Source organism: Podarcis pityusensis (genome assembly GCF_964106645.2).
Source record: "Podarcis pityusensis genome assembly, chromosome: 7".
Taxonomy (NCBI): Eukaryota; Metazoa; Chordata; class Lepidosauria; order Squamata; family Lacertidae; genus Podarcis; species Podarcis pityusensis.
In genome coordinates, this window is record NC_138031.1 from 35,433,247 (window position 1) to 35,457,949 (window position 24,703).

The 24,703-nt window shown below is 41.0% G+C and overlaps 1 long non-coding RNA gene across 1 annotated transcript; it reads right to left on the reverse strand.

The window, feature by feature from the left end:
• Positions 1 to 10,069: 10,069 nt before the first annotated feature.
• On the reverse strand, positions 10,070 to 23,848 carry LOC308481156. Its single transcript, XR_013988484.1, has 3 exons — positions 23,786 to 23,848; positions 14,279 to 14,397; positions 10,070 to 10,350 (listed from the first exon to the last, which is right to left on the reverse strand). It is a non-coding gene; the product is annotated as an uncharacterized lncRNA (long non-coding RNA).
• Between the last annotated feature and the right edge of the window lie 855 nt (positions 23,849 to 24,703).

The window sequence follows — 24,703 nt, forward strand, 5'->3', positions numbered from 1 at the left end:
AGTAAAACTGAATTTATTGTCCCGCTCTCTCTGGCGCTTTCTGTGTTGGACAGCCCATCCACAACAAGCTGCTTTTCAGCAGTGCCCATCAATAATCATTCCGCTTCTTCCCATTTGTGGTTATGTGTCCTGCTAGTAGACACATTTCACAGGGAAGATAATATTCTAAATCTAGAAGAAGTGGTAGTTTCCTCTCTTGATGAAAGAGAAATCACTGCTATTTCGATAGCATGGATGCTACTGGTCTGCCTTCTGTAGCAGCTGAATCAGCTCCAGGAAAGCCAGAGCACCGCTATGAATTTGGAGAGGGGTTAAGAGATGAATTTCCATAATTTTGGAGGTCATCTAACTAGAGAGAAGAGAGCTCCCCAGGCACTGACATTAGCTGGGGAAACCCTCTTCCTGGCATCCCTTTCCAGCTGGTCCAGTACAGTAAGTACACCTTGGTATTAACATTATGTGCTATTTTTATTCCATTTCCTCTTTTTGATGAAGCAGGGTATTTATAATTTCAACATTTCAATATTCTCTGTTGTCTGACCTCTCCTAGTCCATGGCTATGATCTTGTGTGTGATAAGATTTGCTAACTGAAACGGCTAGACCATTGATCCATCCCACTCAGTATTGCCTACACTGATTGGCAGCAGCTCTCCGGGGATTCAGATGGGTATCTCTCTCAGTACTTCCTGGAGGTGCCAGGGATTGGACTTGGCACCATCAGCAAAGCAGATGCTCTATCACTAAGCTACTAGCCCTTGCTCTACCACTGCTCCTTAAAGAATGTTTGTATGGCTATAACAATGGCAGGCATAATTATTGCCCACCCATATGATGGGACAGCATTTCCTTTCTTCCTACCCATGGTGATCTGTCTCCACCATTCGTTGGCCGTTGCCTAGGTGCTGAGTCTCCTCCTCCTGGCTCCTCCTTTCCACCACTCTCCAATTGGTGTGAGCAAAACTGGATAAGGATAGTTTTGCTTTAACACTACCTGCCCATTGCACCACAGGGCCCACTGTCCATTAACTCCCCCCCCCCAGCCTATGGCCTTCAGATACTCAAGACCTAGCTTCCTTCCAGCATGATGCATTCACAACCAAAATAAAGGGGGGCAGGCGTGTGGAAAGCAGTGAAGTAAAAGCAGCTGTCCCTTTTTCTTGACCAGCAATTGTGTCACACACACACACACACACACGGGTGGGTGGTTGACAATCCTCCTAACAAGTAGCCCCACAGTCACATTACTTTATTGTTTAGCCATGTGCTAGTCTATGTCAACACAGATTGTCAAAGTCATAGAATTTTATTGGACAATGTGAAAACTCATTTGTATATTTTACTGCAGTCCATCATTGCCTCCATTCATAGTCCAGAGGCCTTCCATTGTTGTGAATAACAACTGGGAACAATTCCTGGTGATGGTCAATATAGAGGTTGCCGTCTTCCGCCGACAGGTGTTCTTTGCTAATTGCCTCCATTAGTTCCTCTTTATTGCAAGGCTTCATCTCCCGATGAATGTAGTGCTTCAACAAATACCAAACTAGATCTATCAGCTACAGTGTGTGGCATGATAATCAGCATTCTCTCACTGAGCACCTCCTTAGTAAAACCCCCCAAGTCAAACACACAGTGCTGACTGCACCACAAAAGATGCATTTTGATGCAAAACAACATTTCAGTCTGAAAAACCTATTGGTGCACAATACCAGGCAAAGAGACAACCTTAATACAGGAAAAGTATGGTTTTCTTCTAAGAGAGAAGATGAGGCAGGGTCTGCCTCTACCAGAAGTATGTGTAAGTTTTCCCTGTCAGGATTTGAAAGATCACATGAGTATTAGCTGGAGTCTAAAATGTCTGGAGGGTGCCAAGATCAGGAAGCCTTGTCTAAACAGTTCTTACGAATAGATCTCATAGTCTACAACAGGTTTTCCAGGGGTTAACCAGGAACATCAAGGAAAATGGGACGATTTGCTTAGGTTAATAATGCATGTGGTTTTCACCAATAGACCTGTTTTTGCAATAATAATAAATTATCATTATTATAAGCTGTTTTCCCTAATGCAATGCATTTTTGTTATGCTATTTTCACTAATTGCTTTGGAGACTTCAATCATTTGGTGCAGGAGTTCTGTTCCCGGCCCCCATGCATGACGATGGAACACATATAAACTCACCCCTACCTGTTTCACTGCATCCTGCCCCTATTCCACTTTGCCTTGCCCCCATTCCACCCTCCTTTCTGTCCCCTTTCTGCATTCTACTGGGACCAAAAGGACCCACATGTCAGTGATCATGAATCAGTTGGATGTGCCTAAAATAGTTGCTGGCGGTACATACTATGCATAACTTTCCCATTGCATACAATTGCTTAAGAAGGTCTGAATGAAGAAATCCAAGCAGGTCATCAGGTTCAACATAATAAAGACACATACCGGTAGTTTTGGGAGTTGGCTGAGGTTTTGTGTGGTTTTACCACGTGCAAATGCCTGAACATGTCATCTGCAGATTTCTGTTCTTGTTTTATTTCTCAGTTGGTGTGATTTACATACAGATAGTATTTAGTAGATTACATCTTGAGACGCATCTGATTTTGCTCCACAGTTCTGCTTCCACCCAGTAATTTAAAGCTATTTGTACATTGCCATCTTTTTCTATGATTGTAATTTCAATATAGATGTTAAAAAAAAAAATGAGTTCTGTTGCAGCTTGCACTGCAGAGAACTAATTACAGTATTTTGAAATATTGCATGCAAGAGGCATTGTATACATGTAATTAGTGTTAATAGTATTTAGGCCAAGAAGATCACTGTCTGAATTTCACATCCCAGACTTCTGCTGGTTTTGTAATGAGGAAATGATTTTTCTGACATGCAACAAACGAAACCTCCATGACACAAAGAAAAAAGGTTAATTCCCCCTTTCCCATGTGCCACAATCCTGATCAGCTCTCCTTTAGCCACTGTTTTTTAAGGAAATTGGAAAGGGGCAAAAAAAGAAAAGAAAAAAAGAAAGCATATTGAATGTAATTGTATTATTTTAAAGATTTTGTTTCAGTTTGGAAGAGAAATCTTTGTTAATGGACATTATTATTATTTATTTCATTTATGAATTGTTTCCCAAGAGGTAGATCAAAGCAATTTACAATATAACATCATATGCAAAAGTTACGTATATAAAAGCAGTTAAAAACAACAATGCATGCATAAAATCAATTCAGGACAGGGCAGGCCAGGACAGATACCAACTGGGATAAACATTTTATCTTGTTGAAATAGGAATGTTGAAATAGGAATGCCTTTAACATAGAAGAAGAAGAAGTTTGGATTTGATATCCCGCCTTTCACTCCCTTTAAGGAGTCTCAAAGCGGCTAACATTCTCCTTTCCCTTCCTCCCCCACAACAAACGCTCTGTGAGGTGAGTGGGGCTGAGAGACTTCAAAGAAGTGTGACTGGCCCAAGGTCACCCAGCAGCTGCATGTGGAGGAGCGGAGACACGAACCCGGTTCCCCAGATTACAAGACTACCGCTCTTAACCACTACACCATACTGGCTCTCATAGGAATGCATGTTGAAATAGGAACGCCTTTAACATGCATTGAAAAGTCAATAGTCCCAGAAGCAGTTTAGTCATGCTGGCCACATGACCTGGAAATCTGTCTGTGGACAAACGCTGGCTCCCTCAACCTGAAGCGAGATGAGTGCCACACTCCACAGTCACCTTTGACTGGACCTAACCATCCAGGAGTCATTTACTTTACCTTTTACCTTTATCAATGCCAGCACCTTACCTACTCCAGAAGCTAATAGGCAGCCAGCAATTTCTTCAGCAGAATCTTTGCACTTTCTCCCATTTCATATATTATGCATTATAAACCTAAGCAAAGCTGTTCCATTTTCCTGGATATGGTCAATGCCTGAAAAATTGGTTGTGCACCATGAGCACTATCTGTTTATGAGAACTAGACCTCCTGATTATGAGAGTTATAGTCCAGAAAATCTGAAATGCACCAGATGAAGGAAGGCTGGCCTACATGGACCAATATTATCTCCCTGCTTGTTCTCAGTTCCCTTCTTTGTTGGGTCTCTTTGTTAACAGGGTTGCGGACCAATTTTTCCTGAAAGCAATTCACAATGAAATTTGTGCTTCCACTACATTTCCAGAACAAGTGGCTTTTATGTCATGTGAAAGATCACATAAAACATGAAAATTATCCAGTGAGGGAATCTCAGGGAAATTGAACAAAGCACTATTTGAATGCAGCCTCTGTTGGGCTCCAACTCAATGTGTGGGGATTTGGTGCTTGTCTGAACGCAGAGAACTCGTGGCCAGGATTGTCTAAGTTTCGTATCTGTGACATTCTTGTGGGAGCAAGCATCACTATTTTGTTCTCTTTGTGCCTAAAGCCAAGGATGAAAGTATTTTTTTTTATTGGAACTAATGGAAAGTCAGCAGTTCTTGTTTATGTGGACGCCAGGCAACCGTTCTGTCACTGCACCAGGGCTAGGTATGCTGTATTGCTTTCACTTACTGCCTCCTGTGCTGCCACCTGCCAGAACTAGCCCTGCTTATCCAAACGCCGTCTGGCATAACTGGAGCATGAGGGGCAGGGCCTCCCTGTGAAGGTGGGGTATGTCGGCACTACAGGACAATAGACCGTCATGCTCCAATGTGGCTGGCACCCAGAATCAAAGCAGCAGGCATTTAGGCCAAGGAATTAAAACAAGCCAAGTTTCAACTGCATATTGTTCCTTAAAGCTGATGGCTCGGTCATGTGTCGGATAAGGACAAAACCTTTTCAGCGTAAAACTATTGCATTCACTGAGCAGCTGCAGGACGCAATGATCAAGTTTAAGAATAAGACAGTGTCTGCTGTACAAATAGCAGTCTGTCATCAGCATTGCCTGCTTTATGTACTACATTTGAGCTGGAATTACCGTCAGCGTTTTCGTTGTTGGTGTTGCTTTTAGCTGTTATCAAGACGTATGTGCTTTGGAAAGGTAGACGCAGTGCCAAAATGAGCAGACCCCAGACTTCAGTCAAACAGTGCAGTTCCATAGCGTGATTCAGAAGCATTCGGGCAACTCTTGTGAAGTGCTCTGTGCTTTCGACAAATCTGCTCATGGGTTTTGCAGATACACAAACAGGCACAATGCATTATCACAGAACCTGAACTCTCGCAATAAGCCAAAGTAATACATAAATAAAGAATTGAATGAACAGCCTGGAACCAGAACTGCTCAAACTTTTAATTTTCTTTGGAAATCTATTGTCCAAGCATAGTGGTTTAACTTTCTGGGTTGGAAGGTACATATATTTTATTAACTCCAGGCATTTTTTTAAAAAAATGTACATTTGACCAGAAATTAATTTTGTTTTAGACTTTCTGCACTCAAAGATTGGGCCTTAATGGAACATTTGCTTACTTGTTACTGGTATTATCTGGTTTGTGAAAATTACAGTGTCTATTTTATTTTTACCAAAACATGGACATTGCCACAGAAACCAAGAAAACAATTTAAAGGACATAAAAGTATTTTCAAGAAGAAAAAATATTTTGTAAAAATATCAACAACATAAACATATTAAGGAACAATGATAAAAGACAGTATGAATCAGGCCCATGCCGAACTTGTCTGAGGCCCAGAGGGGGAGTCCCCTGCTGGCTGGGAGGCATGGGGTTTCTTGGCATGACATTGTAAGTCTGGCAGGTCCTTGGCTGTATAAATCTTATGAAATAAAAATACTCTTCTCGGGACCCATAATTTCTACTGTTTTATTGGTTTATTGTATAAGATATTCCTGTTCTGATGTCTGACGTTTTACAATTTTTTTATATGCACTGTAAGCCACCCAGAGTGGCTGGGGAAATGCAGCCAGATAGGCGGAGTATATTATTAACAACAACAACAACAACAACAACAACACCAACAGCAACAACAACAGGCCTGTTTTTGGTAGTATAGCACACCCTGCTTACAGACCCTATTTTGCCATGTTGTTGTGGTTCCCTTTCTCCATCCTGTCAATCTCTGGCAGCTCACCACTAGGCTTACTAACCCAGACCTGCTTCATTATTCTCCCCTGTACCTTTCTGTCTCCTTATGTCTTCTTTTTCTCCTAGTTTCTCTGGTTCACTTTCCACGCTCCGTAGCCTATCTGTGTTCTGTAAAGCCTTTCATATCCATCCATTCTTATTCTCTATTGCAGGGGTCAGCAACCTTTTTCAGCCATGGGCCAGTCCACCGTCCCTCAGACCATGTGGTGGGCTGGACTATATTTTGGAAAAAAATATGAACGAATTCCTGTGCCCCACAAATAACCCAGAGATGCATTTTAAATGAAAGGATACATTCTACGCATGTAAAAACACGCTGATTCCTGGACCGTCCGCAGGCCGTCCTCAGACCGTCCGCAGGCGATTGGGTCACATCTGGCCCCTAGGCCTTAGATTGCCTACCCCTGCTCTATTGGTATATCCCTTGGATCTATCTTTCTTGCCCCTTACACAGACACTGGGAGCATTTGGGAAGCCCTTGAGCAGCAGCACTGGACTGTTATGTGACTTCTCCCTACCTGTGTCTGGTTGGGCTGGGACCCTCTGGGTCATCCCAAAAGGGGCATTGTGGGAAATTAAAATGGAAGCTAGATTCCAAATTCCAAGTGCTAATTGGAGCACTGAGCCAGTTGTTTTTTGGTTTTTATTTTAAGGAGGAATCAAGATAGGCATCTGTGGTGAGTCCTGCCAAGGCATAAGGGCCCTGGCAGCTGCTTAATTATTATTATTATTTATTAAATTTGTATAGTGCCCTATACCCACAGTGCCCTATCCCCACAGGGCAGTTCACAAGATGCTATGTGCTTAAGGATGTTATGTGAGGACACAGTGTGGGAATGCCTGTTGGGGTAGCTACATTATCTTTTGCTTCTCCTGGCACAGTTTTGCTTTGCTTTCTTCTGTGAGGACATCGGGTTCCAACAACTTTGTACTGTGATAACATCTAAGTAGCATTGGCATAATGATTTCCAGGGTTTACATGAGGCCCATTGTAAACAGTGCGTCTTGGAGGAGGTGATGGTAGGGGCAGTAGTTTGTGATTCTTGTGTGAATAAATAGGCACAAGATTGTAAATTAGTAACTGTCGACTCTTTGGTTACCGTTGCAAATGTAACAGAGGACTCCAAATACAGCCCAGAGATGCAAACCACATAGCAGAGATCTTCAAAGTTGGCATTTTTTAAAAAAATTGCTTGTATTTGTGGCACACAGCTTTCAACCCGTTTTCTAATCACACATGTCATCAGCGACACTCTGACAGAAACTCTGAAGAAATTCTGGGGTTTTTTTTAGGGCAATAATAAAAGGACAGCTGCCCATATGCTCTCGGGTCTTCAACATAACTACAGATAATTACACACTAACTGTAGCTGCTTAAGGAAATTCTACACAAATCCCCTTACAAATATGAGTTCACATATCCTGTAATATTCCAAAATCTTTCTAAAAGAAAAGAAAAGCGCTAATATGGTTCAGAGGCTTGAGAATGGGTGGGATTTTTTGGCAGACTAAGGGCCACATTCCTTTATGGGCAACTGACTGGGGGCCATAGGCCAGTGGTACCAGAGGTAAAAGTGGGCAGAGCAACAAATGTAAATGTTAGCTTTCTACAGTAGCTCGTTTCTACACAAGCTGACATGTTCTTCTCCATCCCCCATCCAAGCAAGCAAGCAAGAAAGAAAGAGGTGTTATCCAAGTTCAAGGACACATTCCAGCCAGGCAAAAACAATCAGGGAGGGTACAAAGCAGGCCAGGTGAGGGGTGAAGCTCAGGAGGGGTGTAGATAGGAAGGAGCCCCAAGGGTAAGGATAGAAAGGCTTGCAGGGTTGTTTTCACCCCCTGGTCCTGAAGCTTACCATCCCTGGGCAAGAATGTAGAGATGAGAGGATTCCTCCCCTCACCATTCAGTTTCTTTACTGCATTTTTCGGATCCACTGTGTGTTCTATTTCTCTTGCATTCCAGTTTAAGTGGGATAATTTCAAAGTAATTTTTCAAATTGGAGCATGTTTAGTTGGCCTCAGCTTTCAGCCACCTCAGTTTCTTTGTGCCTTTAACTTTGCACTGCCAATTCGCACATGCTCTTTATGAAACATTGCAAGGAGGCCATCTTGATGTGACCCTCTTTTGTGGGTGCTGTGACTGCTCTTCGACTGATCTGCACAGGGCCACTGGATGATTTTGGGAAACCTTCCATGAAACCTATTTGATGCAATTATACCTACGATCACATGAAGATGGCTTTTGAAGAGTGTTTTATCTGACTTTAGTAGAAATGTTATAAGGAATTAAGTACAGATAGGTTAACAGAGCATTAAAGAAAAAATAAGGTTAGAATGAGTTAAGATAATTATAGGATAGAAAACAGAGGAAGATGGAAAGGAATTGCTGAAATAATTAATAGAAGTGGAATACAAAAAGGGAGGTGTGAGGAGGTCGTGGAAATAAGTGAATGAAAGATGGGATAATGAAATTGTTTGATTTATTTTATTGTTTTTGTTTTGTTTTGTTAATTTGATGTGTTGTATTGTATTGTCTTTTTAGTGTTTAAGTTTTTGGAAAAATAATAAATATTATTTTTAAAAAAATAATGAAGAGTGTTTTATCAGCTTGTGTAGAACAAGACACAAACGAACTGATAATGAAGGAGAAATTACATACATAGGGATTTAAAAAAAACAACAACCTCAGATATTTAAAAAGAAATAGCACAGTGGAGAATTCTCAATGCTTCAGCAACAATTTGGAGCTGTGAAATTTTGGGACAAATCTGAGAATGGATTCATCCAGAGAAGGGGAAAGCCTAGGTTTAAGTTTGTGCTCAACTATGAAGCTTACAAGATGGCGAAATCTGCAGGTCATTCTCTCAGTTTCACCTACCTTCCCAAGTTGCTGTGAGGCTACAGCACTGCTCTGAGCACCTTGAAGGAAGGATGGGCCGAAGAGGTAGCAGATGATTATTATTGTAAATAATAAGTGGTGTGTTTATGCCACATTTGAGGAGGAAAGGGAAGCTGAAAGAAGTTGCTTCCTCTCCAAGATTGCCTTGGCAACACCTTGAATGCCTTCTGGAGTTTTTAAAAACGGCCATATGCCATAAAGAAACGGCTTCAATTCAGGAGACTCTGTGCCATGAAGGGCTTTAGAGGTCAAAAACAACACCTTAGACTACACATACAGTCAATGCACTGTTGTCACTCAATTGCTGAGCTGGATCCAGCCATCTTCCTTCAAGGTAGCTCTGATATTATAGCTACAACACATTTCTCAAGCAGTCATCAACTGCAGTATTTTGTTGCTGGGAATATGTGATCCGTCCTCACCGACTGAATTTATTTCAAGTACTATGTGGAATGTGGTCAAACAGAGCATGTAGAGGGAATGAAGGTGTAGCATCATTTTTTTATTTTTTTATTTTTAATGCTAACTCTCCCCCCCCCCCACTGCAGTAGAGGCAAAAACCTCAAACTGGTGCCAGGAAATTAAGGTTTCTTAAAATGTTGAATATAAACAGATCTGATTTGATTTCATTCTGCTCTCTTGTTGCAGTGGGTCACATAGAACTTGATACAGCTCTAATTGCTGAAAGAAGCCAGTGGAATAAGATTGCATGAAAATTTGCTTGCGCTTGGAGTAGATGGTCAACACCTTACTAAACTTTTTCCTAGCACAACTTTGAGGCTTTGCCTCTGTTTTAAATAACAGCCTGTAACATCACTAGTGGAGAGTAACATAACTTTGTGGCATATTGTGCTAGAAGTGGCAGATGTCAGTGGTTTCAAGGTTGAATAAGTGTGTCTGACCTAGAAATCAACATCCTACAATAAAAACTTCATGGTAAAACGTGATACTAGATTGACTGATTACTCTTGCAGAGGAATATATGTTGGGCTTTAATTTCTTTCCAAATTAGATCTAATCACCACCATTATATTGCTATTGAGCAATCTTCTTGTCTCAGTGTAAATTTTATTTACATATTATCTTTCCATTTATATATATGCTCAAGGTAGTTTACATTGAAACTGATGAAAATTATAACAATAATGCAAAATCATACCCAGGAATAGAAAAAGAAACAACAAAAGCTGTCAATCAGCTGGAACTCTCACTTTGAAGCTACATTGAGACATAGTACAGTTCTCTGCATAAAATACAGGCAGTTCTTACACAGTTAATGCTTCAAACCTTTATATTGTTTGCAAGAATGGACAGATCTGTCAGCTTTGGTTCTTCCAGTTTCTCTTTCTTCAATCTTAAATTCAGTTCTCTGATTTTTTGCAGCAATTCAGTCCTTTTTATAAAAAATGAATATTCATTAGCATTTTAGTGCAAATTTCTCCTAATAATTTTTTGTATGCAACTTTGACTAATACACACATTTCTATAATTAGTTTTTCTAATGTAATGCATTTTTGTATGCTACTTTCAGTCACATAGGCATTTCTTTGCACACTTCCAAATATATGAAGTGGTTGGTTGGAGAACTCCATCACAAAATGCAGAGAAGGGTGAATTTCAAATGATAGCTATGTTTCAGTTCACACATTGTTTGAGAAATATGAATTAGGCAGTTTCTCATTAAACAGCAAACAAAATTGAATTTCAGAAACCCTACATCATAAATAATCTCAAAATGATGATTTCTCCACACAAACCAATCATTGTAGAATAGCAAGGTCACTGAAGCATTTCTGTGCTACTGTGCCTTTAATTAGTAGTTTCCTCTTTGCAGCTTTCGCCTCAAATTGCACAGCAGCAGCTTAATTTGATGCGGACTACATTTCCCAACACTCTCAAGGAGGATAAAGCAGAGAGGGGAAAGAATGGGGGAGGAGATGGGCAGTAGGCTGTGAAAAAGACACAAGCCTAGCTCCCCCCCATATCTCTTCATTATTCAAAGCAAAGCATAAGTATTCCTTTCAAATGTCCCATATCTGATACATGACAAAGAAGCAGTGGCTGTACTCCAGGTGGTGGGGGGAATGTAGATATTTGTGTAGCTATAACAAGAAGAAAATGACTTGGTTCTTGGTTGTTATTGGAATTAGCAGGATGACCAAAGTGTGCGGTGTCAGGGTCAGAGATGTATATCATGCTGCAGAGGGGCCCCTGTGCCGTGTAAATCTAAGTGGCTCGAGCTGCGTTGTTAAAAATAAAGCAGATAGCTTTGAAATAGCAGCCGGCATGCTTGAAACTGCCCTCTGCCATATTGAAGCGAGGCTTCCATGTAAACCCCCCACATTTTAAATAAAGTGACTTGGGCTCTCTATGTGCGGTAATAATCTGCACATGAGTGACTGCTGTAATGCTTGCTGCTGCAGTTGCCAGCAGGGAAGTAAATGATCACTTCTGGCACACACAACAGACCCCAGCTTTGCCTTGGTTGCGTTTGCAGCCGAACAACAAACGCAGCAAATTGGGGTGAGGTGGGTGGGAAATAACCCTGGAGGTTCAACAAATAGTGTGAAGTTTCAAAAGAGGGAGGGGGCGAAAACTGCCACGCACACACCCTGTTTGTGGCTCAAAGGAAACACTCTCTGCCACTCTTGACAGGAGTGTTAGCAGCCTTTTGCTTTTGACCTCTCTAGCTTTTAAAAGAGGTGGCGAGGCATATGTCACCCAAGCCGGGCTGTGTCAGGGGGAAGATTTCTTTCTTTTTTATTTTTTTCCCATGTCCCTTTCCCCTGGTTGTCGGCTGTGTGCGGTTTGATATTCAAATGAATCTGTCAGGAACAAGAGTCTGGTGCTCAGGCCTGATGACATTGATTTGTGAGCATAATGCTCAACTACGGGATGTGTGACAGATAAATTTTATCAAAATTAAGGCACAATTAAACATTTCATCTTCCTAATTACTGGCTGTAGATTCAGCCTGATGACCATGTGCTGTAAGAAATCAGCGACCATTACACATTTTAATGGAGCACAGCTGTCTTACAGCTTGGTAATATTTGCACAGTGCCACAGAACTGTAATTTATGATAAAAAGAAAAAATGTGTATTGGCTCTCTTTTGCCAAAATAGATTAAGGATTCATATACTTTAATGAGATTTGGACCTCGTCTTGGATTATCATTATAAATGATTTATGTGCATGTTGGTGGACTCCTGTAGTTTTGAGTTGATTTGTGTTTTGGTCGACCAGTATGTAATTCCGCCTTGCCTTGCGTGCCAATGTTTACACTTTCTCCTTGCTCTCCTTCCCTCTTCTCTTCCACCATCACCCCCCCACCACCACCAGTGACTCAGAGAAAAGGGAAAGCAGGAAGGTCAAGAACCCTTGGAGATGTTACAGAGGCACTTTCCTTTGTTACAAAGCACACCCTTTGGAGGGCACGCTGGGAAATAATTGGAAAGTCATACTGCAGCAGGGGTTGAAGGTGGCATAAAGGTTCCTTTATATCCAGCATTTGCAACATATAAACCAGTGATCACAAAGCAGGATCATAGAGCACAAGCTGAAAACAGCAGCAAGTCTTCCATTTGATGTGTACCTGATTTTTATTGTTATTTTTTGAGGAGGGAGGGATTCCTCTACTGTTATTGAGTAAATGTGTGTACTTGATTGGGGGAGGGGGTGTCTCTACTACACCTACTCCTAATTAATTACTTAAATTTTTATCTTGCCCTGCAACCCAAAGTCTCCCAGGGTGGTACATAACAATGTATTAAAATATGCCAAGTAATACAGGAACCATAAAACCAACAATATGAAACAAACATCAAAACAAAAAAATCAGACATTCAGACAATTCAGCAGCCCTCTATCTCTTACATCAGCCTTACCCATAACCCTGGAAAAATAAATGTTCCTTAATCTGACACCTAAAACCACATAGCGTAGGGGCCAGATGGATCTCTATGGGGAGGAAGTTCCTGGCTGCCACCACAGAGAAAATGACAAGATGGCAGTTCTACCAGAGGGGAAGGCAAAACAACAACAACATAGGATCTCCAGACAATCATCTATGCAAAAGCAAAGCTGAGAAAATTGGAGTGGGAGTGGTAACATGGTTTGTCTGAAATTGACTGCCGCTTCAAACTGGATTTACTCCTGATGTGAGTGGGGCTGGCAGCGGGAGGAGGATGTACATTCCTGGATACTGTCAAGGCAGCTGCTGGATTTAGTATATGGATCTGCTTTGGAAAGCCATGGTGGCAGTAGATTCATACTACCCACATACCCAAACAGTGGCATAGCGTGGGGGTGCAGGGGGGGCCGGCCGCACCGGGCGCAACATCTGGGGGGGCGCGCTCGCACTCGCAGCTCTCTGCCCCTAGGGCAGAGGGGGCGCAAATTACTTGCCTTGCCCCGGGTGCTGACAACCCACGCTACGCCACTGTACCCACATACTACAACGCACCAGATGCGAAGCAAAATGTTGACCTGTATTTTATCCCCAGAGATTATTTAAATTTCACATGTCATTTAAATTTCACTAAGACTGCAATCCTATACCTGGGAATAAGACCCATTGAACTCAATGTTCTGCATAAATACATGTAAATGTGTTTCCCCTCCCATTTCATGCATCTGCATCTTAATTATGGAAACTAAATTGGTGTGTGTGTGTGTGTGTGTGTGTGTGTGTGTTTGTGTGTTTATAGAGAGAGAACTTTTCCATTTTGCTCTCATCATCATTAACAACTATACATATGTACATAAGCAGCATGAGAGTGCGTAAAGAACACAAATGGTGCTTTCTGTGTCATGCATGCAACATCCATCCATCCATTTATTATTACATTTATATCCCACTTTTCTTTCAAGTAAAGGAGCTCAAGATGGCATGCATAGTTTCCCCCTTTCCCGATTTATCCTCACAACAACCCGATGAGACAGGTTAGGCTGAGAAACAGTGACTGGCCCAAAGGCCCAGACCCAGCAAGCTTCGTGGCCACGTGGGGATTTGAACCCTGCTGTCCCAGGTCCTAGTCTGACACGGACTGTTACACGACGCCTTTGGTGTTTTCAGCTTTGCTTAGTAAATAAAATGATTATATATGATGTCTTGAAGCACCAAGGTGATGTTAATAGGTTTAACACCCATAAAGGAATGGGAGAAACAAAGAGTGGTATGATTGCTGCCAATGGATTTTTGTAGAATTTTTGCTTCAGTGATGGAAATACACCCAAATTATTTTGGTGGAACTTATTCAAAGAAGATGCATCTAGGATTACATTTTTAAACTGAGGTTGACAGAAGATATAAGCTTACATGTACATCTCAACTGCTATGCTCTCCACAACATTTGTTTTTTTATATTTAAAATGTCATGTTTCAATACTCCTCTTCAGCTTGGTAGAATGATAGTTGACCTTTGTTTTAATGCATGCCTGAAATCAAAATGTTTAAAGGAAATGGAAAGCTAAATTAGAAAATTAAGAAGAAAAATCCTGCACAAGCATGACTTATTCCAGCACTCATATGCTGGAATGTTTCATACTATACCAGGTTGCATATGCTTGCACACTAATTCTCAATTGCCGTATGCAGTTTGTGACAACCATCTGCTAAGACCTCCCTTAGAGTTCTTTCTCCCACTCAGCCCAGCTGAAAAGGAAATATGGACAAAAAACCCACTTAAAAAAACAACCTAAAACCACACACACAGAAACTTCTGCTGGGAGATTAAAAACTTAATTGGGAACTCAAAAGTTAGAATTTAACACTCATTTGTAATAAAGTACACCTGCAACTTAAGTCCTGCTTAGAAAATATTTCTGAAACATAATGTCATAGGAAAGTGCAAACTCAAACTTTGCTTTCCTTGACAAGGGAAGGGGAAATAATAACAAAAATTACACATAGCACACATATAATGTCTAGATCTTAAGGGCTTTCTGAGGTAAAATGTATAGCACAGGCTTCCTCCAACTCCCATCAGCCCCAACTAGCATGTCCAAAGGTCAGTGATGATGGGACTTGCCATTCAACAATATCTGGAAGAAACAAGGGAAGGTGGGTACAGTTGGAAGGTGGGTACAGATAGTTGGAATGGATGATATAGTTCTGCTTTCAGAATTGGATAAAATGATTTCCTCCTTGTCTTTGGCACAGTGTATTCTAACCCCACCCCATTATATTTTGCTATGTATACAGCTCTTTTTGTGTGTGTGAATGTCTTTTGCCAACTACATTGTATTACTGTAAGCAGCTTGGAAGGTTCTTGCAGGCCATGAAGTGTGAAGATTTCTCCCTGGTCCCCTTTCCTCCCTGGTCTCTTTCAGCAAAGCAACCCAAGCTTGACACAAACAATCAAATATCTGCAACTCCATCCCTTGGGTTCAGGGATTCCAGGAAACAGTAGGCCATGGGAGCAGCAGAAATAACCCTGCTCTTTTGGTTCCACAAAAGGGATGTGTGGTTTTGGGGGCAACACCAGCTGAAACCCATGAGACTATTCCAGGGGAAATATGGCAAGGTCAAATACCTGGGGATCAGGACCATGGAGAGCTCCCCATCAAGCAGGATTTGATAACTAGGCAAAAGATTCACTATGCAATTTGGAAATAGGAATGTTGCTCCAGCCATTGCTCTGAAACTTGCTATAGACCTAAAGTGAGATAAAGAGGGGGGGGGGGAGCTTGCTTGGTAGTTGAAGGGGTTATGTTCTAATATGCACAGGCATGCTCTGGTGGGGTTGAAATGCCCCCTGTGGTCTCTGGACATGGCATGGTGAGTAAAGAAGGTTGCTTGGAGCACCAGGTAATCCAAACCTTACCAATTTTTGCCAGCAATGTTACTATGGTATGAGAGTGAGTCCACCATACTGATGTAAGTTCCTTATGGCAGCATATATTCTAGTAGTGCAAGAGAGCTTAGTATCAATCTTATCCTCATCCAATGGGCATATTTCTGGAATGTGGTTGTGATCCTATCATTAAGTTATGCCCACAGAAAGAGAGTTGGATTGCACTGCTATTCAAATAATATATGGAAAGAGCAATTGCTCCTACATTGTGTTTTCAGCTGTCGTGAAGAAAATTGGAGTTGTTATTTTCAAAGTAAATTCACTGCCTTAGCACAATCAAACCATTTTTTAAAACATCACCAAACATGGAAGCCTGTAGTCACTGATGCAAATTGATGCTTTCAGTGTTCTTAGCATGGAAAAGAATACGATAGTTCAGCTGACAGTTTCTACTGTTCTATGAATTTGCTAGAGAGAAATTGCTGATTTTTTTATGCCAGGAAAAGAGGGGCAGCTCCTCCAAAAGCAGAACAAAATGTAAAAGTAAAATAACTCCATTGATTGAAGCCCTGGTTAGAAGACAAATCGTTTGCTCTTGTTTCAGTCATGAAACTGCATTGTGTCAGTAATACATTGCATAAATAAGCTGACCTGTCAGATTTTGGGCAATTTATGGAGCTGGTCAGCCTCTACATTGTGCAGGGATTTGTTGGTGGGTTTTTCTTTCTTTTTTGTTGCAATGAGACGTAATGGCTTTTCAGCGCACCATAAGCACAGTTGTGACCACAGGCTCACTTGTGTCATTTTGCGTGCAGTAATGAAGCCTGACGAGTGGTCTCCTGCTTGCAGATAGCCGGCTGTTGTCCTCAAAATGCAAACCGTTGCCTCAGGCCATAGAATCAGGAACAGGCAGAGGACAGTGGCACAGGCAGGGCTCCCCACTGCTCATCTGCACTTTAGCACACTAGAGTTGGAATGCAGAAGAGCTTCCCGTACCCTTGTACATGAGGACGCTACAAAGGGTGGGGGAAGGGAGGGAGGGAGGGAGAAACATTTGCAGGAAGGACAGTTTGGGCATCTATTTAATCTATCTATCTCTGACACGGAAAAGACATTCCTGTGATCATGCTAATTTCTACTCTACTCATTGGTCTTCCCCAATAATAAATGCTTTGAACATGGAAACAGGTTTTATCAGCTAGTGGCTGCTCTTGGACAGGGATAGTCTGGCCACTGTGATTTGATTATGACAATTTGTTCTATGGGGGACTACCCTTGGGCCTGGTTTGGAAGCTCCAGCTGGTGCAAAATGCTGTGGCTAGACTGTAGGGACAGACTATCACCAGCACCTAATTCCAGCGCTCGAAAACCTGCACTGGCTGCCCATATGCTACCAGGACATGCTCAAACCTCTTGTTTTAATTTTAAAAGCCCTTAACAATTTGGGCCCAAAGTACGTCAAGGATCACCTAATCTCTTATATCCCTGCCTGATCACTGAGGTCTTTGGGAGAGACTGTGGATTGTTTCTCATGGCTCAGATGCATGACTCTTATCCATCAGGAGCTGTGCGCTTAGAGGTGTGCACCCAGTTTTATGGAAATCTCTTCCAGCTGAGGTCAGATAGGTCCCTCCTTATGGAATTTCTGGCGCTGACTGAAGATTTATTTATTCTAACAGGCATTTGAATTTGATTTCATGGTTTCAGCTGATTTATATATTTTTTGCATTGCAACTTCGTAAGCCATTTAGAGATGATTGGAGTTAAGTGATAAAAAAAATTGCTTAAATAAATACATAAAAATACATTGTACATCATATTTCCTTAGAATAAGCAAAGAAAACCAATGAACAAAGCAGGTTTCTCCTGCTCCTTCTCCTTCTTCCGAAGGGGGTCAGGGATGGGCTGGACACTGAGGAGTGGTAGCTGGATACTGATGAGTTGGTACCAGGAGAAGTGGGTTGGATACTGACTTGGAAGAAGAAATCAGTGGCATCAGAACTAGTTCAACCTCTGTAAGGTATTTTGTTCGGTGGGGGAAGTCCCACAGCACTGCGATCAGAGATAAGCCTCTGCTTGCTCTTTGAAGGCAACAGCAAAGGTTTGTCTCCAAGTGTAGTGTTGTGGTAGTACATGCACTTACCTGGGAGTAAGCCCACTGAAAGCAATGGGACTGAATTATAGGTAGACATGCAAAGGATTGTGCTCTTGAACTTCTTTAATATGTTCTGCAGCATTTTATATATGTGTAATATAATTCCTTCCCAAACCTCATTGAATGGAATGGAAGCTTTGTAGCATTTGTACTTGGTCTGTTGCATCTTAAGATACCTCAGGGTTATAATATGTAGTTCGTTACCATTATTAATATGACACTGATGTTTAATTGATTAATCAGGCACAAAACACATAGGCTCTGCAGCTTGGCCTTGGGAATCTTCAAAGTTGCTTTTAAGTGACTTTTCAGGCTATGAACTGTGCCAAGTTAATGCAGTATTAACACACTATTTTGGGCATATATAATACAACATGCTTGTACTTTTGGGACAGAAGCTATTTCTATGGATACAGTATGCTGAACAGACACAGACCAAAGAAAACCAAAATAGTTCATTCTATGCTGTCAAGGAAACAAGCTGCTCTCTCTGTTTAAAGAACCTTCACTGAAAGTATATGAAAGCAAGCTCCAGGAGGGCAGGGTAAAGTCAGATTTGTAGGGAACATTTTGTCTCTGTTTTCAATCCCCTTCCCACTAAAGTAATGATGCCACTGGAACTCACAAATGGGAAGTTGTAGGTTGAATCTGTTGGGCCTTACCTTATTAAATGTAATATTCTTGTAATTTAAACTGAGATTTATTGTGAGTTTATTAGTTTCCAAGCATGGCCATTTGCATGACCACCATCCTTGTGAATACCCAGTTGCTGATTGCTGTGACCCTTCACTTTCTGAAGGAACTCTAAAGGTTTCATTTTAAATGCATATGCACATAAAATGATTTGCTTTGGAAACTCTGCCAAAACCATCAGTTTTCTGATGGTAAACAGAGAGGACACATGAAAACAGCCAGTCAGAGAAGGGAATGTAGTGACACATGGTGCCATTATTCACATCATGATGTCATGATGCCATACTAACCAAAATGTGTCCAGTCCTTTGCATATGTATGTGCAAAAGAATTGAAAATGAGATGTCAAAATAATAGAGAGGTTTTGTCCGATCTTGTACCATTGGATTAATTAATTATCAATAGAATTACATGTTCTCATTGGGTAAGTGTGCTCTGGGCCTAGCTGTTGTCAACATCCACTCTATGGAGTAAAACCCACAACTGATTAAATCTGCAATTAAGCCCCACTGATTTCAATGGCACTTACTTGTACATAGCATCCTCTAGATTTCACCCATGGTTACTTATGGTGATGAACAATCCACTTTGTTGTGGCACTATTCAAACCAATTTGCCAATTCAAACCACTTTGCCAATTTAAACCAATTTGCCAAATCCTTTTCTAATGTTACAATGAATATTCTAGAGAGACGATTTCTAAATGGCAATACAATGTCTTGCCCCTACCCCTGGTCAATATGACACTATAAAACAGGAGTGAAGAACCAGTGGCTCTCTAGATATTGTTGGACTATAGCTCCCATCAGTTCTTGTCATCATAAACAATAGCTGGGGATGATGGGAGATGCAGTCCAACAATATTTAGAGGTTCCCCCCTCTGCAATAAATTAAGAGAGCTAAGAGTAATCAGTTATGAAACACTTGCTGAAACTGTTATCACTAATGTGGCAGTACCACACAATTCATAGTTTGACAGTGATGAGGAGCAATCAAACATTGAGGAAGAAAGAGATATTTTAACATGTTACTGATAGCCACTTTAAGACAACACAGATTAGTTTTGTTGTTCACCATGTATATGTATATGTGTACACACACACACACACACAGAGAGAGAGAGTTGTACCTTGGTTTTCAAACAGCTAAGTTCTTGAATGTTTTGGCTCCCAAATGCCACAAACCCAGAAGTGAGTGTTCCAGTCTGTGAATTATTTTTGGAAGTTGAATGTCTGACGCGGCTTATGCAGCTTCCAATTGGCTGCAGGAGGTTCCTGCAGCCAATCAGAAGCCGTGCTTCAGTTTGCAAACATTTTGGAAGTCGAACGGACTTCCAGAACAAATTCTGTTCGACTTCCAAGGTACAACTGTGTATATATATATATATATATATATATATATACAGAGAGAGAGAGAGAGAGAGAGAGTCATAAGTGCTAATTCACAACAGAAGCAAAATATGAACAATCCTTCCTCCACTATAGCCCCAAGACCTGAAATGGAAGGCTCATCCACACTTCTGCTTGTCCTGTGCCTAGAAAGCATGGGTCCAGGCAGTTTTCTCCCTGCCCCATGCTTTCTAGGCATGGGTCTACATGGTTTCACCTTTGCCTTGCTGCTTTCCCATCCTTTAATCCTAAATCAGAACAAACATCAGTCCAGAGAAAATCTGACTGATGTTTGCTCTGATTCAGTGGTAAACAGCAGGTTTCCCTGGGCAAAAGCAGGAGGGAAAGCAGGACGATATATATAAATGGTTTGTTTTAGATTATGGATTACATACTGGACAAATATGCTCTGCTATTTTTCAGTAGCTACAGGTTGATTGTAAAATGTTCAAGGAATACCTCTAGTTCATGCTTCCTCAACCTCGGGCCTCCAGATGATTTTAGCCTACAACTCCCATGATCCCTAGCTAGCAGGACCAGTGGTCAGGGATGATGGGAACTGTAGTCTCAAAACTACAATCTGGGGGGGGCGAGGTTGAGGAGGCCTGATCTAGATGGTACACCTCTTTCTCACTCCCTAATTCTCTCTCTCTCTCTCTTAACAGATTCATTTATATTATATTCCTTATTGTCAGTCCTTTGGATAAAGTCTTTAAAATCTTACTTCCAAAAGCAGCAAACTGAAAACCACACTTTTTAAAAGTAGCATGAAAATCTACAGCAACTCCCACAAAATAAGTTGGAGTTGAGATTGTCCTTAATTGGTTTTGTAGTGTCTCTAACACAGCATGGGGTAACAATGGAGTACTGTGCTTCATTTTAAATTGCCTCGCTTTGGCTTGTGCTTGTACCAACTTCTTGATTTCGACAAATCTGTCTTTTCCATTTGTGGCATTTCTTTTTGTATAGTTGATCTGAATTTAATAATTTCCATGTGTGAAATAGTTTATGTAAAAAAAACAAAACAAAAAAACAAAAACAAAAAAACGCACCACCCTATTTCTCTAATACTTTCTGCTCTTTAGTACAGCACAGCTTGGTCTCACTAGGTACGTCTTGTTGAAAGTATGTCCATAAATATGTCCCTTGCAGCACAGAACAGCTTGTTAACTTGGCAGTGATCAGCAGTGTGCCTCCATAAGTTTGCTTCAGATGTGATAGTCCAACTGTAGGACAAAAGTTGCCTTAACTTTTCTTCTCTTTTGAACAAATGATGTATTATTTCCCCTTTTAAAGCTATCTACTTAGGTCTACAATATTTCAGCCGGTGTCTTCAAGTTTCCAAATTAATGAGCTAAACCTAGAAAAGAGTTTTTAGTGTATCAAACACTGAGAAATGTGATCATATTGTTCCACCCACTAATATTTTACAAAAAGAAAACAATGAAGCTTTGTCTTTCCACATTTTATCGAGACTTAATTTTTGGTCTTCACACCTGTTCAAGAATTGTTTTTCTTTTTTAAAGTGCATATTGTGCTATTGAACTTCCAGCATAAAATATCCATCCATGCTGTTTGTCCTAACCCAATTTTGCTACCATTATTCCACTTCTAACACTTTTGGAAACTTGCTCTACAAAACTATACAGTATTCCCTGGTTAATAGGAGATTTGAACCATGGTTTCGGAAAATGAACACTTTAGCCAAATAACCACTCTTAGGAGATGAAATGAAAACTTCAGTCCTATACACACACTTGAATGCAGTGGTACTTACATCTGAGTACGCATGCATAAGATTGTGCTGTAACAAAGGCTGTAATCTTAAGCAGTCTTAGTCAGATGAAGTTCCATTGAACTCAATAGGACTTTCTTCCAAGCAAACATAGGCTAGGGCTAAAAGACCTATAAGATTTAACTATAATCACAAATCTACAGTTAATCATTTTCTCTTTCTCAGTGACTTTTACTTTAACTACATCAAAGCTGTGACGCAAGATATTTTAAACTGGGTTACATTAGTTAACCAAGTAGGGGATGATAACCCTTCATCATTATTTTTTCTAGGAGGTCTCATTACTCCTCTGGGCACGCTCCTTGGAATAAATTAAAAGGATCCACAGAGAGCAATTTTGCTTTGGGTTTTTTTTTAATGATTGCCAAAAGCTGTTTGCTAGGACAGTACAGAATGTTTACAGATGCCTTAGGAAGAAAACAGCAGAATGTGGAACTAATTGTGTTTATTCAAGATAATTATGAAACACAAATGACCATTACTTACAACAAGTCCCCTGACAACTAGAGTTTGGCTCATGGGACTGAGATCAAACTCGGTAGAGAAAGGCCTTGATATTAAGCTACACTGTCTGTGTGTGGAAAATTATATGATGCAAACCATTTCTTCAAACATTTTAGGCAGCTGCTCTGCTAGGCAAAGCATCATTTCCTAGTGGCAGTAAGAAAGAAAGCTTGTTGCCTTTTAGACTAGCAAAGCAAAGTATTTTGTCACCTATTCAGTGGGCTGCCAAATAAAGGTAAATTCTGCATTTCAGAATGATGCAGAGAGAGGGAAGGTCCAGTCAACAGAGTGACAAAAATCTTGTGATGCAATTCTGCTAGAACTTGCAAAAGCTTTGCTTCCATTGTTTCCTAGCATGTCAGGGAGGTGTCTGGGTTGGACTCCCCCATCAAAGACCAGAAGCGTGGGCAGAATGCCCAGTATGCAATAATGGCTTACAGGTAGGCATTCTGTTCCCAAACATTACCTACCCTTTGGGAGTACCTGGTCAGTCTAGAATCACATCTGAGGTACTACTGAGATTTCCATCCTGTTTGGGGTTGCCCTGGCTGTTGTTGAGTGGGTTATGGCCTTGCAACTACTGCTAAACCTGCTACGATTACTATTACTTTAACTCTGATTTTAGTGCCATTAGTGTGTTAGGTGCTGTACAGAACATACCTGTGACACAGTTTGAAAGAACTCACAGTTAAATGGAGGAGACATTAATGGGGTAGGGGCAGAGATGAGGAGGATCAAAGACTGATAATGAATAGTGAAGTTAAATTTTATCCCACCTTCCTGCAACCAAATGCACTTGAGATGGCTCACAAAAACGTTAAAGCAATAAACACCAGTAAATGCAACAATCCCTCCCCACCCCCTGCATAAAAGATGCCAAACTAATAACATGAATGCTGGGATCAAATAGTGTTTACTGCCCAATCAAAGGTGACCAGAGAAGAGGCTTGTTGGATTTCTCTAGTGTGGCTGAGTACTGTCTGACTATCATGATGCCAGGGAAATTCGCTGAGCTCAGGCTCAAAAATGAACTTCAGGGGCTTGTAAGGCCCACCTCAAAAGAGGAAATTTTACAAATTCTTTCCAGGATTGGATTAAAATATGAGCCAGAGGAGAATTCCCAGCTTCAACTGCCCTCCCAGCACACTCACCCCTTCACTTCCCTTGAAACTAGGTGGCAAAGAAGCTATTGGGAGAGCATCCCAACATGCTCTCAGCAGTGTAACTGGTCCACAGAGAAGAAGAAGTGAGGGGAAGGTCCCCATCCTGTCTGGGTTTTCTGGATCCCCGTGCTACCCCTTGGAAACTTTCTGAGCCAATCTGAGAGGAGCTTCAGAGAGCTTTCCCATCTCTAACTTGCAACTGTATGCTCATCCTATGAGAACTGTAACCTTAAGAGATATGTGAATGGGCAACCTACACTGCCACTGATAGCTTTCATAATATCCCCACGCTGCCTCTTATTTCCTCATGAACTATGATGGAGTTAGATTACCCTTTTGTCACGTGTTATCTTCTTGGAGAACTGGATCATTGCTCTCTCAGTATAGAATCCCCCTTCCTTCCCCCTCCAACTGCTAAAACCACACACTCAACAATCTCCTCCTCTCTGATTGGTTGTCCCTGAACATTCTTTTTGTTTGTTTGCTTCAAGTCCCATCGCACTAACAGGAAAACTGGGGCCACGTATACATTAATCAAGTCTAAAGAATACAGGTGGTTTACATGCACATTAACCTGCTTTACAAATGCATCCTTCCCTAAAAAGATGCACATGCCTCCTATTCTACTAGTTTTTATATGGACGTTGATTCTTTAAAAAATTTCAAACTGATTTTCATACATAATGAACTGCATTATTTTAATTCTGGTTATTTTAATGTCAGAATGTTTTAGTTTTAATCAACTGATGATGTTATACATGTTTTTGGTGTAAGTCATCTTGGGAGGGTTTTAAAATGAATGAATATAATCCCAGCTTTTCTATGTGCAGGATCTATTATTCTTGCAGGAAAATATTGCAATTTGTGGAGCAACCCACACTCTGTCTTGTATCATATACTACTAGTTCTCCTCTTGCACATGGAGTAATACAGGCCTATTGAAAACAGGTGAATTGTAAGCCTGTGTCTACGACTGGTAGCATAAACCATATGGTTTAATGAACTGCTCATTGACTGCCAGGCCTTGAGAAAGCATTTTGGTCAGCCAGCAGCTGATCCCCAGCTGAGGTTCTTAAGGTGAAAGGTGGTGGAGGTTAAAGATAATATGACATTGAACACCCACAGAGAGTTTGGATCATGTCCAATGTCCAGATACATAAGCCCATTCTCATTGTTCGGATAAAGAGTGGAAGTGCAAAGCATAATGTACAAGATAAAGAACACCTACAAATACAAAATTTGATAACTGG